Source organism: Ovis aries, chromosome 4 (assembly GCF_016772045.2).
Source record: "Ovis aries strain OAR_USU_Benz2616 breed Rambouillet chromosome 4, ARS-UI_Ramb_v3.0, whole genome shotgun sequence".
Lineage (NCBI taxonomy): Eukaryota > Metazoa > Chordata > Mammalia > Artiodactyla > Bovidae > Ovis > Ovis aries.
In genome coordinates this window covers 65,184,323-65,203,478 of record NC_056057.1, presented here as the reverse complement: position 1 = coordinate 65,203,478, position 19,156 = coordinate 65,184,323, and the positions used below count along the sequence as shown (strand labels likewise).

The following is a 19,156-nucleotide window of genomic DNA, read 5'->3' as shown; positions in this document are numbered from 1 at the left end:
ACTTTCACACATAGCTATTTTGACTGATTTCAAGGAGTTAATAAAGTGTTACCAAGTTGCAAATACATTTTTATAAATTACAAACAATCTGTTCAGGATCTTAATTTGTTTTATCTAGAAGAGGGGAAGTTTTCATTCTTAACTTTTTGCTTTCTCATTTTGGAGTCATTAGAGATTTATTGGCTAGTGGTTTATTTTACATGATATTGAACTTCCTATAGCTGATTCATGTTGTTGCGCAGCAGAAACGAATACAACATCGTAAGGAAGTTATCTCCCAACTGAAAAATAAATAAATTAAAAAAAGAATCACCTGGAGATTTGAATACTGATTGCAGGGTCTATTCCAGACCTGTGAAGTCTAATTGGGCAGAAAGGGGCAGGGAGGAAGTTTGAAACTGACAAAGTTTATATCCTAGCTTTACTACTTATTCTCTGAGTAACTTTAAACAGGTTACTTAACCTCTCTGTGCCTTCTTCTGTGAAGGGTTGGTAATCGTATCTCATATAAGGTTGCTATAAACTTAACAACTTAACAAACATTACCTGTGATGACAATGATATAATTATCAAGGGCCAATCTGTTGACCTTAGTTTGGCAACTGCTGATATAATGAACTACTTCTTCCTCTGTTAAAGTTTCAGGTGTTGTGATCCTAAACTTCTTGTGTTGACAATATGACATATTGGTGTCTGTGTGTGCTCAGTTGTGTCCGACTCTTTGTGACCCCATGGGCCCCAAGAATACTGGAGTGGGTTGCTATTTCCTTCTCCAGGGGATCTTTCTGATCCAGGGATCGAACCTGCATCTCTTTTGTCTCCTGCATTAGCAGACAGATTTGTAAGTCTTATTTGCGTTAAATTGTGTCCTTCAAGGAGGAGGAGCTAAGTAAACAGATTTTTCGATGAAACTTATTTCATCCAAAGAAAGGAACAGCATTGTGTTTCATACATTAATTTATGTTTTTTTAAACCAAATCTTTTTTTTTTAATGAAAGCTACTGTATTGTACAACTGGCATCCCAAAATATGAAGCCAGTAAAAAACTATTAAAATATCTGAAATGGAGAGTGCATTTGATTTAAGAGGGAAAAAATAAGACAGTTGCAGATGTTGTTTCTTTTTCTTGTGTTAAAGAAATCTTCTAATAAGGGCTATTAACTTTGAAATCTCTATTGTCTTTCCAAAGGCTAAGAAAAACATTTTTTTAACTGGTACTGTGCCAGTTTCCATCACATGTTTCCATTTAATTCTTGAGACAACCTGCAAAATATCAGTAAATATTATTTCCTTTCTAATGGAAGTATTTCTTTCTAAATAAGGAAATGGACAGAGTCAGAATTCTGTAGTTATGTATATTTGTTTATATATTATATATAGGTGTATATGTATGTATACATATATATACATACATATATATACACACTTATATACATGTGTGCTAAGTCACTTGCAGTCATGTCCCATGGACTGCAGCCTGCCCTGCTCCTCTGTCCATGGGAAAATGTGGGCAAGAATACTGGAGTGGATTGCCCTGTCCTTCTCCAGGGGATCTTCCTGACCCAGGGATTGATCCTGCGTCTCTTACATCTCCTGTGTTGGCAGGTGGGTTCTTTACCGCTAGTGCCACTTGGGAAGCCCATACTTATATATACATAAATATATATATGTACATATATAAAAAGATTTGAAAATTTTAAGATTTAAATATCATAATAGTGATTTCAAGGGAATAGAGAAAAATAGTTTTTGGGAAATACTGATGTTTTTCCATATTCTTTGTACCAGATGAGTTATTTTTTGAATGGACAATAATAGAAGTCATAATTTTATTATGGAATCTCATTTTTTTCCTCCTTGGCTTTGTCACTGTTGATATATTTTGGTCTTGAATTTGACATGTAACAAGTATATTTTAATATCTTGTTAGAGAAGTACCATCAAGTATGGAGTTTTATCTGTTGTCTCAGAACATGGATCCAAAGAAGAGTATGTTTTACTCTTTTGGGAAAGAGAATTTTGCATTTGGCAGCATTGGATGGTTCAAGTGGCCCCACTTAAACTCTTCTGCATGAGAATATCTATTTTTTTCTATCCTCCTTTCTTCTTTCTTTAAGAAGGATTCAGATTTGAGGTCTTTTGAAAATCCACTTGAGGTAGGTCATGAAGGACTTGCCTTTTTATTCAGCAGGAGGTGGCAATCTTAGCACATTTACTTCTAATTAAAGCCAGAACCCAGTGTTTCACTAGGGGATTTATTATTACTTTTAAGCAATAAGTATTTTGAACTTGGAAGTGGAGTTTTCTCTTATAAACCTTGGAGTGCATTTGGGCCTGAGGATTTAAAAAAGCTGTTGATTGCCACTGTGCATTAAAAAGGTTAAAAGTCATCATTTTAACAGTTAATTTTGTGGCATTCTCTTTCATTATAATGCTTATTTTATGGATTTTATAAAGGTGTATTAAAATGCAGCAGCTTCTGTTGGAATGATGTTAAATCAAGTTCTTGGTTTCACTGGCAACTTTTTTGTCCTTTACAAAATTGATTGGACTTTTAAAGTTATACACATAACTGAAGATGGAAATATTTGTGCATTGGTATATGTATACAAAGTAACTCAGACTGTGTGTGCATATACAGGAAGTGAAATAGAAAAGTAGAGGTGGTTACTTGGGTAATTCAGATTCCTAACCAACTTTATTGGAAATACTTGGCTATTTTCTCATTTTATATAAACAGTTTCTTTTACTTTTCACTGTACTTTGTGCAACTAGAAACTGTATGAACAATTATTTATTATTGAACTTTGGATATATAGCTCTTTTTTGTGAGTAATGAAATGGCTTTAAGGAATATTTTTCTATATTACTCTACTGCTATTTAATTGTTTATACATTAAAAAATTACATGAAGAAAATACAATTATACAACGGGTTATTATTAAATTTGATGACTAATGGTAACTATTGACCTTTGTATATTCTTTTATATACACATGTGTACTTTAAACACCTGGAGGAGGGCACAGCAGCCCACTCCAGTATTCTTGCCTGGGGAATCTCGTGGACAGAGGAGACTGGCAGGCTGCAAACCACAGGGTCAACGCAGAGTTGGACACAACTGAAGCAACTTAGCACGTATGCACACAAGTACTTTAAACAAAATGGGTAACACAGTCATTCCTGACCATTTTGTCCTATAAATTGTGACATGACAGTGCATATGATGTCATATTCACTGACATGTCTTTACATGTCAATGAATGTAAATCTACTTCATCATTTTTAATGGCATAGAATTTGTGTTCTATGCATACATATAAGTTGACTGTTGAACAATGTGAGTTTGAACTGTGTGGGTCCACTTAGATATTTTTTTTTCAGTGAATACATACTGTAGTACCACATGATTCTTGATTGGTTAAATCAATCAATAGTAGCAGCCCTATCCTCCATTATAAGATCAACAAATAAAACTGTACTCCTAAGTGTAATAAAATAAAAATAATAAAATACATGCCATAGTCAGTCCAATGGAATAGTCACCTGTGAGCTTTACTCTGAGCCTGGAAATCAAAGCAGAGTGAGCCAATGCAAAAAGAGTTTAGACTCTGTGGAGGGTCAGTGCCCCAACTCCTGGTATGTCCAAGGGACAACTGTACATTGTAATTAATTTCTATAATTATATACACTCATTAATGCTTTTAATACTTTTCTTTTTATAAATTATTGAATATATTTGTGATTCTTTATATGTTTGTTAAAAACATAAAACAAACACATCTTTATTTTTTAAAAAAGAATAAAAATGGAAAGCCCCTCTTTAAAAAATTTCCATGCTGCCTATGAAATTTCATTCTTCTCTAGGTAAATAGCTTGATGAACAACCTTGCACTTGCATACATTATTCAATGCTTTTATAAACATCTTCTGTTTTATTTTATGTCAATAAATTACTATATATTCATCTATAATGTGCTTCTTACATTTACATGGATATCTTTTCATGTCCAAACGTATAGACCTACCTTGTTCTTGTATGGGCTTCTTAGAATTCTGTCCATGGATATTTCATAATTTATTTAGCTGTGGAGATTGCTTCCAAAATATACTATTGTGGACAATATCTTTTGCATTGGCTCACTCTGCTTTGATATACAGGCTCAGAGTAAAGCTCACAGGTGACTATTCCACTGGACTGACTATGGCATGTATTTTATTATTTTTGTTTTATTACACTTAGGAGTACAGTTGTATTTGTTGATCTTATAATGGAGAATAGAGCTGCTACTGCTGCTACTAAGTCGGTTCAGTCGTGTCCGACTCTGTGTGATCCCATAGACGGCAGCCCACCAGGCTCCCCCGTCCCTGGGATTCTCCAGGCAAGAATACTGAAGTGGTTTGCCGTTTCTTTCTCTAATGCATGAAAGTGAAAAGTGAAAGAGAAGTCGCTCAGTCGTGTCCGACTCCTAGCGACCCCATGGACTGCAGCTTACCAGGCTCTTCCGTCCATGGGATTTTCCAGGCAAGAGTACTGGAGTGGGTTGCCATTGCCTTCTTCAGGAGAATAGAGGCAGTTGGCTAAAAATTCTAGAAAATTTGCAGAGTTTGCTCATTTTATAGTTGTTAGAAACAGAGCTTCTCTTGAGGTTGTATTAATTACTCTATGAGGACATGAATGCATGTTCCCTCTGTTCTCTCCTCACTTTTCTTCCCCTCTCTGTTGTTTTTAAGGGTAGAGAAATATTTTATGTACAGAGGGCATTCTTTTCTTTCATGAAATAAGAATAGCCTATTTTGGAGTAGCTGCTGTTCGTCTGCTTCTAGAAAGAAGAACATAAATCAGCAACTTTAAAATTTAGGTCATTATTTTACTGAAAGTTTTCTAACATATTTGCTTTCTTGCCAAGGTTCAATTTATGTATTTGGTAATGTGATTTTTAAAAATCACATTGCTTGAAGTTTTATCTTTAAACCCCATGGCAGAGCTGATCATTGGTGGGGCCTGAACTTCAGGAATGGTGGGAAGTTTGATGGATACCTGTCCCTTCCGTTGAAAGAATTTTTTTGTTTTAAGTAACATGTTCATTTTGGAAACTTAGGATGAAGTTTTATGAGATGAGAAATAAAATAATCTCTAGTTGACACTAAGAACTAGCTAATCATTACGACTATTCTAGTGTATTTTTGGTGTCTTTTTATTTTGCATTTTAATGCTGTAAAGTCAGATTCATATTGTATTTACTCTTTTAAGGTCTTTTTTTCTCACTTAACAATATCACAAACGTTTATCAAATCAACAAATATTCTACTGCAATATAATTCTAAATGATTATAGAGAATTCTATGCTTTACCACTGTTAGTGGAATTATTGCTAATATTTTGCTTTGAAGAATACTATGGTCATTGTAAAACCTGTATGGAACCACGGAAGACTCCAAGTAGTCAAAGCAATCTTGAGAAAAAATGAAAAAAGCTGGAGGAATTATACTTCCTGATTTTAAATTATATTAAAGACCTATAGTAATCAAAACAATATGGTATTCCGTAGATCAATGAAACAGAATAGAAAGCTGAAAAATTAATTCATGAATTGATTTATGACAAACGAATCAAGTATATGCAGGGGGGAACGGATAATTTCTTCAGTAATAGTGCTGGAAAAACTGGATTGACACATACAAAAGAATGAAGCTGAACCCCTTACACTATACACAAATCAACTCCAAATGGATGAAAGACTTAAATGTAAGACCTGAAACCATAAAACCCCTAGAAGAAAATGTGGAAAGTAAGCTTTGACATTGATCATAGCAATGATTTTTTTTTTTTTTGGTTTGACACCAAAAGCAAAGGCAACAAAGGGAAAATAAACACATGGCATATAGCAGTGTATAAATTTAAGGTTTACAGTGTCAGTATTCTCATGGACTTACATATACTGTTGAATGATTACCACAGCAAGTTTAGTTAACAACCCATTATCTAATACAAAATAAGAAGGAAAAATATTTTTTTCTTTGTGATGAAAACTCTTAGAATCTGCTCTCTGGACAAACTTTCAACTATTATGTCAATAAAACTGAAGAGAATGAAAAGAGAACATCTTTTAGCACCACAAAAAGTTACAGAGAAATAGAAATACTGAAAGTTTTATAGTCACAGAAAAGTTGTGCTGTGCTTGGTCGCTCAGTCGTGTCCGCCTCTTTGTGACCCCTACAGACTGTAGCCTGCCAGGCACCTCTGTCCGTGGTGTTCTCCAGGCAAGAATACTAGAGTGGGTTGCCATGCCTTCCTCCAGCGGATCTTCCCAACCCAGGGATCAACCCAGGTCTCCCACATTGCAGGCGGATTATTACCATCTGAGCCACCAGGAAAGCCCATGAATACTTGAGTGGGTAGTCTGTCCCTTCTTCAGGGGATCTTCCTGACCCAGGAATTGAATCAGGGTCTCCTGCATTGCAAGCGAATTCTTTATCAGCTGAGGTACCTGATGATCAAAATTGAGCAGCAGGGAGTTGCTGCTGCTGCTAAGTCGCTTCAGTCATGTCCGAATCTGTGCAACCCCAGAGATGGCAGCCCACCAGGCTCCCCCGTCCCTGAGATTCTCCAGGCAAGAACACTGGAGTGGGTTGCCACTTCCTTCTCCAATGCATGAAAGTGAAAAGTGAAAGTGAAGTCACTCAGTCGTGTCCAACTCTTTGCGACCCCATGGACTGCAGCCCACCAGGCTTCTCCGTCCATGGGATTTTCCAGACAAGAGTACTGGAGTGGTGTGCCATCGCCTTCTCTGTATTTCTGTTATATTTTTGGATAAATTCTTTGGAAAGAAAAGTGAGTGGGGACAAAGGGGGACCTTTTCTTTGTAGCATTATGATTATAACAAAAATGTATTCATGTGATTACTTCCAAATTTTAAAATAAATAATCCCTGGTGGAAAAAGCCTCAATCCCCCCCAAAGTGGGATTACATAAAACTAAAAAGCTTCTGTACAGCAAGGGAAACCATTAACCAAATGAAAAGGCAAACTATGGAATGGGAGGAAGTATTTGTGAATCATATATCTGATAAAGAATTAATATCCAAAATATGTAAAGACTCATGCAACTTAATAGAAAAAGCAAACAATCTAATTTTAAAATGATTGGCATTTTTAAATGATTGGCATCCCCTGGAGTTGCCCCACTCCAGTGTTCTTGTCTGGAGAATCCTAGGGATGGGGGAGCCTGGTGGGCTGCCGTCTATGGGGTTGCACAGAGTCGGACACTACTGAAGCGACTTAGCAGCAGCAGCAGCAGGAGTTGCCATTTCCCACTCCAGGGAATGGAAGGAAATCCTGCCATTTGTGACACCATGAATGGATGCTGAGGGCATTAAAGTGAAATAAGCCAAAGACAAATGCTGCATTCACTTATTTGGAATCTAAAAAAAAAAAAGATTAAACTCATGGAGACAGAAATTCTGACAGTCACAGAGGTTCAAATACTGGTAATTATGACCATTGTATTTTTTAAATTATCTTATTTTACTTTATTGAGGTGTGTGTATATGTGCGTGTTAAGAATACTGGAGTGGATTGCCATTCCCTTCTCCAGGGAATCTTTCCATCCGAGGGATCAAACCAGGATCTCCTGTATTGCAAGCAGATTTTTTACCGTCTGAGCTACCAGGGAACCCCTTAAAGGTATAATTGAGATGTAAAATTGTAAGATATTTAAAATGTACATCATGGTGATTTGATATAGTACACATAGTTTAAAGATTCCCTTCATTTAAAACACATCCATTCATGATACAGGGTGCTTGGGCTGGTGCACTGGGATGACCCAGAGGGATGGTATGGGGAGGGTGGTGGGAAGGGGGTTCAGGATAGGGAACACGTGTATACCTGTGGCGAATTCATGCTGATGTATGGCAAAACCAATACAATATTGTAAAGTAAAAAAAAAAAAAGTAATTAGCCTCCAATTACATAAATTTATATTAAAAAATAAAACAAATAAAACACATCCATCAACTCACTTTTTTGTGTGTGTTTTTTTTTGGTGAGAATATCTAAATTCTATTCTCTTAACAAATTTTAATTATACAGTATTGTGCTATACAGTGCTATCCCCTGCATGTTTTACATTAGATCCTCAGGCCTTATTCATTTCATAGTTGAAAATTTGTACCCTTTTACCAACCTCTCTCTGTGTCCTCTAGCCCCAGTCCCTGGCAGCTATTTTTCTACTAAAACCCTAAGACTTTGGGAAATAGATGGGGAAACAGTGGAAACAGTGTCAGACTTTATTTTTCGGGGCTCCAAAATCACTGCAGATGGTCATTGCAGCCATGAAATTAAAAGACGCTTACTCCTTGGAAGAAAAGTTATGACCAACCTAGATAGCATATTCAAAAGCAGACACATTACTTTGCTGACTAAGGTCCGTCTAGTCAAGGCTGTGGTTTTTCCTGTCGTCATGTATGGATGTGAGAGTTGGACTGTGAAGAAAGCTGAGCACCGAAGAATTGATGCTTTTGAACTGTGGTGTTGGAGAGGACTCTTGAGAGTCCCTTGGACTGTAAGGAGATCGAACCAATCCATTCTGAAGGAGATCAGCCCTGGGATTTCTTTGGAAGGAATGATGCTAAAGCTGAAACTCCAGTACTTTGGCCACCTCATGCGAAGAGTTGACTCATTGGAAAAGACTTTGATGCTGGGAGGGATTGAGGGCAGGAGGAGAAGGGGACGACCGAGGATGAGATGGCTGGATGGCATCACAGACTCGATGGACATGAGTCTGAGTGAACTCCGGGAGTTGGTGATGGACAGGGAGGCCTGGCGTGCTGCGATTCATGGGGTCACAAAGAGTTGGACACGACTGAGTGACTGAACTGAACTGAACTGATGGGTTTAATAGTGATGGGTGACCAGGGCTCCCTGAGTTCTACAGGCCTCTGTTATGGGGGTGATGGCCAGTCCTGGTGCTGAGAGGTTCCTTGGGCCCAGCAAAGGGACCACATTTCCCAAGCTCTCAAGACAAGGACTAACACCCCAAAATATGGACTGATTTTTTTTCACTCTACCTTTTTGGCCCAGCAGCTGCAAAGAACAAAGGCAGTATCTCCCGATACCTGGCAAACAAATGCAGTATTGCCTCATGAATTGATTGTTTCTCTGAGGCAATTTGTATTTGGGAAGAAGCTTTTCGAATAAATTGAGGGGCAGCTGCCTTTGTATGAGATTGGAGAGATTTCACGAAAGAATTTGGATGTCATGAAGGAGGCAGTGGTTCACAGGAAGTGGTGGCTGGGATTACTAGGAAGCTGGTGAAACAGGAGAAGAAATGCTTGAAGAAGGAAAAGAAACACCTGGCTGTAGTTTTCCTGATATCTTCAGAGAACAGCAGTAGTTTTTCAAAGGGATGTGAAGAAACAAATGGAAGACCCATGAAGAAGAAGAGGCGAAAGCCCCAGGAAGCTCCTCAGGAGAATGGCGTAGAAGACCCATCTCTCTCCTTCTCCAAACTGTAGAAAAGAAATCTTTTTCCCAAGGAGGAACTGGTGATCTTGAAGAGATCTTGAAGAGAGAGCTGGCAGTGGAAGTCTTCTCATGAAATTAGAAAACCTTTGCTCAAAGATGAGCGAACTGGTTAGTGACTCTTAAGAGTAAGGAGACAAGAGTGTCCCCAAGAAATAGAGGAAATTCTCTTCCAAGTAGAAGCCACTCAGCAGTGGACCTGAAGAGACAGCTGCCAGGACCTGAAGAGCAGTGGCTCCAAGAAAAAGAAAGCTCTAAAAGCCAGCCCAGGAAAATCAGAACGGACACTTCCCCAGGGGGACATGAATTGCAGAGTTATTTCCTAATCCATCCCCTATAGCCCAATAAAAACAAAAAACAAAAGAAAAAACCCTAAGGCTAGACACTTGAGACCGAAAGCTTTTGATACACATTGTAAATTGTTTTATGTTGAGAGAGATGGCCCAAATGTACCATTTTCTCTGCTATGTGTAATATCTGTGCCAGTGTCAGATATTGTCATTTTTTAAAAAAGTTCAAGATCTCCATTTAATGGGCAAAAGTGATGTGTGATATTTTCTTAATTTAAAAATAGTAGCAAAAGAATATTCACTGGGCAGTTGCTACGTGCTCCCACCTAAAACTGTGCTAAAGATTTAACCTTAACTTTCTCATTTAATTCTCAAAACAACCCTGTAAATTAGGTCATTATTTTCGTTTCAGGCACAAGAAAATTTAGGCTTGATAAGATTAAACAGTTTGCCCAAGGTTGTGTCTTGTGAATGATGGATTTTTAACTTTGTTCGTTTGCTTAATGGTACAAATACTTTAGTTTTTTTCTGATGTTAATGTTTCGATCTTTTTTGTTATGGCTTCTGATCTTTGTATCTTTCTAATGAAGATCTTTCTTACACTGTGATTCTAAAATATTCTCACATGTTTTCTTAATTTTCTGGAATTTGTTTTTAGATATTATAGGTAGTAGGGCTCTAATTTAATTTTTTCCCCAAATGTGTATCCTGTTGTCCAAGTGCCATTTATGAATATTCTTTGAAATGCTGACTTTCTTATATGCGCATTACCCATTTAGTCATTTATTTGCTATTAGACTCTATTCCTTTCCCTTGATTTGTGTCCATAAATAGTGTGTCTATAAAGAATGCCAATTATTTATTTGTCCATAGTGTATCTATAAAAAATACAAATACTGTCTTAAAAATTAATGTAAAGTATGTTTTGATATGTGGGAGGAGTAATCATTCTTTATTGGTCTTGTTTTTAAATATTTATAAGTTAGTCTTGTTTTTTTTTCGCTTTCCTTTCAGGCTTGAAAAATAGTTTATTGAGTTCCATGAAAAAAGTCATGCTGGAATTTTGTCTGGCATTGCATCACATCTATAGATTATTTTAATGCATAACTGACATGTTCATATGTTGATTCTTTCCACCCAGGAATATAATATGTCTTATTATTCATTTAGCTGTCCTTTTATGTTTCTTAGTAAAAATTTTAGTTTTATCTATGTTGATTGTTTACTTGTTGGTTATCTCTTCCCTGCCTCTTTTCTTCCCTCCCTCCATCCTTCCTTCACTTCCTTTCCTTTCACTTATGTGCCAAGCACTGTAGCAACAATATGGTGATAAGTATAGAGGTCTGTGTGGGCTTCACTGCTGACTCAGTGGTAAAGGGAGAAGGCAATGGCACCCCACTCTAGTACTATCGCCTGGAAAATCCCATGGGCAGAGGAGCCTGGTGGGCTACAGTCATGTGGTCTCGAAGAGTTGGACACGACTGAGTGACTTCACTTTCACTTTTCACTTTCATGCATTGGAGAAGGAAGTGGCAACCCACTCCAGTGTTCTTGCCTGGAGAATCCCAGGGACGGGGGAGCCTGGTGGGCTGCTGTCTCTGGGGTCGCACAGAGCCGGACACGACTGAAGCGACTTAGCAGCAGCAGCAGTAGTGGTAAAGAATCTACTTGCCAGTGCAGGAGGTGTGGGTTTGATTCCTGGTCTGAGAAGATCCCCTGGAGAAGGAAATGGCAACCCACCCCAGTATTCTTGCCTGGAAAACCCCATGGACAGAGGAGCCTAGTGGGCTACAGTCCATAGGGGTCACAAAGAGTTGAACACAATTTAGCAGCTGAACAACAACAACAATAGAGGTCTGTGACCTCATTAAGTTTGGAGAGGGAGACATATATTAAGTTGATAATCATAGAAGCAGGTATAAAAACAAGTGCTATGAAGGAAAAGATGTCATGATGATGAAGATATCTTTTAGGTGTATATTGTTTAGTTCGGCCTTACTTACTTTGGCCTTCTTAAGGAGGTTAAGCTCTGAAAGTTGAGTTAGAGTTAGTGTGTTAGGAATTTAATTGCCTTGGTTATTGTGAATGGAATCTTTGTAATAACATTATTATTAATATTTATTTTGGAGAAGATGGGAGGAAGTCTGGGAATTCAATGTTATGTTGACAGTTATTTTTCCTCCTCCACAAGAGATCATATTCTGCTCTGTTCTGGGAAACATTGGTGTTAAAAAGTCATCTTTTAGTCTAGCTGTTATTGTTTTGCTAGTTTATCAGTCTTTTCTCTATTGCTTTTAAAAAATTCCTTTTCTCTTTGGTGTTCTGCAGTTTCTCTGTCAGGCATCTAAGGGAAGATTTATTTTTACTTATCCTATTTGCAATTTATTTGGCTTAAACCTAGATCTTAGGATTGATGCTTTTCAACAATTCTGGAAAATCTTCAGCTGTTATTTCTTTGAATATTGCCTCTTTCAAATTCTGTTCATTGTCTCATAATGAAAACCCAATTAGATACATTAGACCATCTTACGTTATTGTTCATGTCTCTTTCTCTCTCTCTCTCTCTTTTTTTTTAATAATTTTATTATTTTTCACTGTGCTGGGTGTAGTAATTTTATTCTTTGTTGATAATTTCAGTGAATGAAGTCTTTGCAGTTCCGATGCTGCCTTCTAGTATTTTTGTTGTCTCTTGCTCATATTGCCTCCTGTTCCTTGTACATTGGGATTTTTGCCTGTGAAGTCATATTCTTGGAACTCTATCCATGGGACTGATTGGTGTGTTCCTTCAAAGATTTGAGTTTTCTTTTGTCAGCGGCTTGGTGGTGCTTCTCACCCAGGATCACTTTATACTGACTTCACAGATTGAAGCTTCTTGGGCAAGTCAATAGAGTGAATTTGGTCTGAAAACCCACATTAAAATCAGCTTGGGGTTTGTGAATTCTTAGGAGAGAATGTTCTCCTTCATCTTGATCCAAGTTTTGAGATATGCATTTTGCTTTCTCTTGGGCGTGTGTGTGTGTGTTGAGGGGTGGGGGTCGGTGGGTGGGGTGATGCTATTTCTAAGTTCTCCTTACTGTAAGAGTAAAGCCCTTTGTGGTCTTAGCTTTATACTAGGGGGAGAAAGATAATATTCAGGCTCAATTGGATTTCCTACGTAGAGTGGGCCCCACTGTTTTTCTTCTTTACTATATGACATTTTAAGACTATGACAACTGATGCTGAGGGATATGGTTTAGGAGAATCCCCAGGGGCTCTGTTTACCTTTATGCGTCTCACTTTCACTTAGTGTTTGGCTCCGGAATTTTATTTACCATTTTTAAGGGAAGGCAGCATATTGATATACTCAAAAATACTGCTTTTAAGAAACATTTTACTCTGTAATTTTATTGGGAGAATGAGGGTTTTATCTGCTGTTCTCATCTACTTATTTTATAATTTGTTTAGTTTTATTTGCCTCTTCAAGCAGTCCTTTTAGAAATAAGACAAGAATAAATAAATTACAGTGAGGAATTCACCAAGAGGCTATATTGAGTTTTGTCTGCCAAAGTGAGATCTTTACCGTTTTATCTTTAAATCTGATGTGATTTATCAGCATGTGCATGTGTGTGTGCTCAGTCGTGTCTACTCTTTGTGACCTCGTGGACTGTAGCCTGCCAGGCTCCTCTGTCCATGGAATTTTCCAGGCAAGAATACTCTAGCGGGTTGCCATTTCTTACTCCAGGGGATCTTCCTGACTCAGGGATTGAACCAGAGTCTCCTGCATTGGCAGGCAGATTCTTTACCACTGCGCCACCTGAGAAGCCCCATTTATAAGCACCCTGAATGTATTTGTGATGTTCGGTTATGTTAAATTTGAAATCAGAAAAGAATTTTCAGATTGTCATTAGAGTATCTATTTTATGCATAGTTTTCAGGCAGAGAAGCAGACTAAGAATTAGGCTTGAATTCTGGCTTGGCTGCTTACTCGTTGTGTGTCCTTAACAAACCGTCGAACCTTCCTGAGCCTTAGGTCTCTCTGCAGTCTGATAAGAATGATAGTTCTTGATCTTCCCAAGTTACAGAATAGTTGCTAGAGATGGATGTGTTAATAATATATGGGCCAGTGCTTATAGCCTGCTATTGTTAATTTTGAATTCTTTGATTTACTTAATCTTATGAGATTTCTAGGAGAGAAGGTTGTTACTGCGTTCAGAAATTGTTACTATGCAATCTCTTGAAACCCACCTCAGTTCTTTCAGTTCAGTTCAGTTGCTCAGTCGTGTCTGACTCTTTGCGACCCCATGAATCGCAGCACGCCAGGTCTCCCTGTCCATCACCATCTCCCAGAGTGCAGTCAGACTCACGTCCATCGAGTCGGGGATGCCATCCAGCCATCTCATTCTCTGCCGTCCCCTTTTCCTCCTGCCCCTAATCCCTCCCAGCATCAGAGTCTTTTCCCATGAGTCAACTCTTAGCTTCTTTAATTTCCTCTTTGTATGACATGCTAGCTCAGTTAACCCTTAGAGCATGGAAGAGACACCAAGAAATTTGAAAGCCAGTTTAGAAAGATCTATTGAAATGCATATGGAGTGTTGCCTCGTTATGCATGTCTTTCACATTTGTGTCAGATGGAGATATATTTCAGTGTTTTAGGATATAAAGTAAAACTAGTCTTTGATAGAGAATAGTAAAAGCCTGTGTGATTATCCAGTCAGTGGCAAAATTTTTGAAAAGTTGATTGCTGTGTGATAGGATTAGATTCTTTGTCTATTTGTCAGCAGAGGGAGCCTTTGCCTCACTTTTTGGTAAATTTGTAAAGAACCAACCTATTATGAAAAATGCTTGTTTCTTATCTAACTTAGGTCTCAATAGGTTTTAAACCAGTTTTTCCTTTCTTCTTACAAAGCAGAAACTTTTGGTGCTTGTTTTCCAAGTTTTTTTTTTTTTCTTCTTTTAATTACTAGCGGTATATAAGTGCTAATATGGGGAGTTCTTTAAAAGTGGTTCATGCTGGGATAAGCTAATGGCTCTCAAATGCTATGCCCCATTAAAGTTTTAAATGGTCTTAGGGTCTTAGGGTAATGAAGAAAAATTAAATACTTAGTAAATTTTTCATAAAGCTAAAATTTGTGCAATTAACGGACTGTGCTTAGTACTGACATTTTGTACTTCGTACTTATTTATTTTACATTGTCTAGATAGATAATGGTGGTGGTGATAGTCTATTTTTTAAAAAATAAATCTCCTTATCGGGCAGTTTACAACCTATGATATTCCCCGATAGTTTCTGAAATGTTATACATCAGTGAGGTTCAAGAGCCTCAGATCACTGCTTTAGCAAGGGCTTTAACAAGTAAAGACTGGAACTTCTGAACTGAACCATTTCTAACATCCTGGTTACTTTTGGTTCTAACTTTTCCCTGAGATGTTTACTTCCCTTTTACACTTAAGGAGAGAGACTTAATGACTAAACTACTGTATCTGGTATTCAAGATACAAGTGTAGGTACTAGGGATAGTTGGTTTATTTTTTTTTTTAATGTGCTAAATTTGGAATTAAGATTGGCATGCATTCCTACCATGTTCCAGGTCCTAAACTGGGTAGTTTGCATATGTTCCCTTCTTTAGTCTTTACAGCAACCCAGTGGGGTATAGAGATTGTGCTAAGGTTTATTTTGCATGTGAAGAAACAGAGAAATTAAAGTAGCCAAAGTTACATATCTAGAATGTGTCAGAGCAGGGTTTAGAACATGACCATGTGGTCTTTTTGATTCAAAATCATTGCTCTTTCCACTATGTATTTTCCACTACTTTGTACTATTGTTACTTTCCCCATGTTTACTCAATTTGTTCTTTTATGATACACCATCTTGATCTAAGAACAAGAAATACTTGAAGAGTATCCTGTTTAATGGGGCTTCCCAGGTGGCTCAGATGGTAAAGAATCTACCTGCAACTCAGGAGACCTGGGTTCGATCAGGTCAGGAAGATCCCCTGGAGGAGGGCATGGCAACCCACTCCAGTATTCTTGCCTGGAGAATCCCACGGACAGAGGAGCCTGGTGGGCTACAGTCCACAAGGTCACAAAGAGTCAGACATGACTGAATGACTGAGCAACCATGCGTCCTGGTTAGTACCCTTTTGGGGGGTACTTTTCCTATGGTGATAATTCTTTGTTTCATATTACCCAGAGAAAGAATTTATTCAGTGCTCTAATAATTACTAAAGCTTTTAGGCTTAATCTGTGTATGGTTTTGAAGTTAGAGTTTTATAAAATACTGATGGATTTAAAGATCATTCTTTTTCTTTTGTATCCTCTTTGGGCTGCCACAGTTTATTCTTTATGGTTAAGTGATTTCCCTTCCCATGCATATATTTTCCTTTTGCTGTCCTCCCCCACCCCACCTGTATCTTCTGTGTCTTTCTATTAGGCTTTTATCTTTCTTAAAAGCAGTATTATCCTTAATTGTTTCCCCCTCTGCTTAGTATTTCCTAGTGTCTCTAACGTTGTGCATATAGTAAATACTTTGTCTTTTGGCATACTACTAAGCCCTGAAATAATTTAGAATTTAGTTTCTTAAGTGTCATGTGTGAAAACTAATCGTTTCAGGGCCTTTTTCATACCACATTTACTTTGCTGCTGTTCATTCATTCAACAGATGTTTGTTGACTTCTATGTACTGGGGACTATTTGGGGTAGAAAAGTATGGTGAATACAGCGTGATGCCGGGCTTTCATGTGACTATGAAAATATTGTCAGATATCTTGGCCTACTTGATGATCATTAGCATGCTGTATCCAGTACTACAGTTTGACATGGTTTTCTGTTTTCATGAGGATTCAGTTGACTTGAACAGGTGTTTTTGGAGTACCAACTTATAAGGGACTATACTCAATACTGTGAGCTAGACAATGAAAACAAAATTGACTTACCTTCAAGGCTATTATTATTCACTTATGGAAGTTGAGGAGGGGAGAGAGATATGCCAAATTTAGCTGTATTGCCAGGAAAAAGTATTGTCAGTAATAACAGGCAGTGATGCAGAATATACTAAGAAAGAAAAGAAGGAGAATGGATTATTTATGCCTGAAGGGGATTGGAGAAAGCTTCAAAGTGGTGGAGTTGGATCCTGGGGATGGAGGACATCTAGAAGGATTTTATGAGGTTAAGATGGGGGAATGGTATCTGAGGTGCATTGGACTTACAGTAACAAACACATAAGGGCCTTTGGACAAGCTTATGTTACCTGAGAACCCCATGTTACCTGAAGTATTTGGTGGTTGGGACTGGATCAGAGGGAGTAGTTAGAGTTCATTTAGCAGATACATCGAAGAGTTCTTTGGATATCCTACTTATTAATTTCTACTTATTTCTGAAGATGCTGGTGTACTTTTGAATTTTTTGAGTTGGTTGATAACATGATTGCATCTGTATATTAAGATGATTACTTTGGTGTATTTGTTTTTATGACTTTAATTCAGGATATGATATTTTAACTGCTTCTTTTAGGAGAGTCCAAGGACATTTAATAGACCAAACAGTGGTTAAGTGGCACATCGAACCTTGTGATAAGAATTGACAGTTCAAGAAATTTAAAGTCCTTGTTGTCAGTATCCCCAGTTCATTTTGATTTGCCTTTTAAATTGTATGAGTTTAAGTGAAGTTGAACCTCAGCTAAGAATCTCCTGGCATTATTTTTTTCACAACCTAATTTAATTGGCTATAATGAATTCAGGGATGTAGACTTTTAATACACTGATGATTTTAGGATTGAGAGTTAACAATATACAAAAAGCAAATATTTTGCTTTTGAAGTTATGTCTTTATGGGACTGATAATATTTGCAAATAAAGAAGTATTTATACAAAATATGTAAATTTTTTTCTTTTTAGAATATTTTTGGGGCAAGAGTTTTCTGGATTTCTTATCATGGCTAGTTATTACCTTGAGAAATTTATCTCACTTTCAAACCAGTTATTAAAAAAAAATAGATCCTCAACCCTCACTGTTTAAGAATTTTCCTTTCGGATGAGAGACAAGAAAGGAATGCTAATAAATAATGGGCTCTGCTGTATGATATAATCTATCTTGTCTTTCTTATGTCATCCTGCAAAAAACATCAATAAAAGAGAGGCAGGGTGGGGTTCGGGGAAGAATTTGGGTATGTGTGTGTTGGGGGAGGGAACAGAGGCTGGGGCAGCTCACTGACAGAGAGGGCTTTCAGACACACTCATAATGTACTTCTTTAGAGATTTCAGTAATGACCATGTTAGAGAAATTGCCGTTTTGAGGAAAGTAAGTTTAAAATAGACAGAAAATCATGTTGGATAGACAGAAACGCACACAGACCTAGGTTTTGAGAGATTGTCCATAGTTCTTGAAGTCTTAAAAAAACCCTTTGCTTTGGCAGAAAGGGGGAAGTTCTGATTTGGTGTGTGCTCCTTCCCACATTAAATTTTATCCTTTTTGGTCTGAAGGATTTTTTTTCCTTCCAATTTTAAATTATTCACATAATTTGGTCTGTAAGAAACTAGTAATCCAGTAACATTAATTACTTACCATTTATTGAAAGCTTACCAGGTACCAGCCAGTATGTTTTTTTTTTTTTTTGTATTTTGTCCTGACTATAGCATCATACAATCTTCTCCTATACAACTGCTTTGCAGACAAGGAAACCTGCTAGAGCTTTCAGGGCTGAAATAAGTTTGCGGCAAATCTGGGCTTCAGTTGTGGCTTTGCCATCAGTTCTGATGAGAATGCCTGCCATCTTCATCAGCAGTGTCTCCCACCACTCAACACCCTCCCTCAGTGTTTACTGATCTTATTCCTCTTTAAACATGGCTCTTTTCTAATCCTGTAATCCAGGACTTTGAATGATGTGCTTTCTGCTTTTACTTTCCTGAATGTCTGGCAAACTCTTTCTCAGCCTGCAAAACCCAAGTGTTATTTCTGTTCTGAAGCTTTTCTTAATTTTTCCAGATACTGTTAATCATACTTTCGTACATAATCTTTTAAATTATTTTAGTATGCCTCTGTTCTCACATTATTATAACTCCCATATTCTGAGAGTAGCAACTGTCTCTCCTAGCACATGCTAGGTACAGTGAATGTTTGTGGAATTTGTTCAATGAATGTGAATTCTGGAGAGTATTATCAAACCTTTCATGATCATTGCATCTGACAATGTAATTCACCCAATATTTTGTGGATGCAGGTGATAATATAATGTTTAGGACCTCCTTTTAAACTCTAACACTGCATTCATATTGAATCTGTCACATGTAATGCTAATTTAATGAATGGTCATAATTTCTTCATAATATGTTATTAACCCTGTTCACAATTTGGGGGGGGGGGTGGAA

At 37.4% G+C, this 19,156-nt stretch overlaps 1 protein-coding gene and 1 non-coding gene across 7 annotated transcripts in view; both read left to right on the top strand.

The window, feature by feature from the left end:
• BBS9 (Bardet-Biedl syndrome 9) overlaps positions 1-19,156 on the top strand; it is a 465,907-nt gene that overhangs the window by 91,301 nt on the left and 355,450 nt on the right. The gene's annotated exons all lie outside the window — the stretch shown is intronic.
• LOC114114652 (small nucleolar RNA SNORD86) lies at positions 8,896-8,982 on the top strand. Its single transcript, XR_003589272.1, has one exon. It is a non-coding gene; the product is annotated as a small nucleolar RNA SNORD86 (small nucleolar RNA).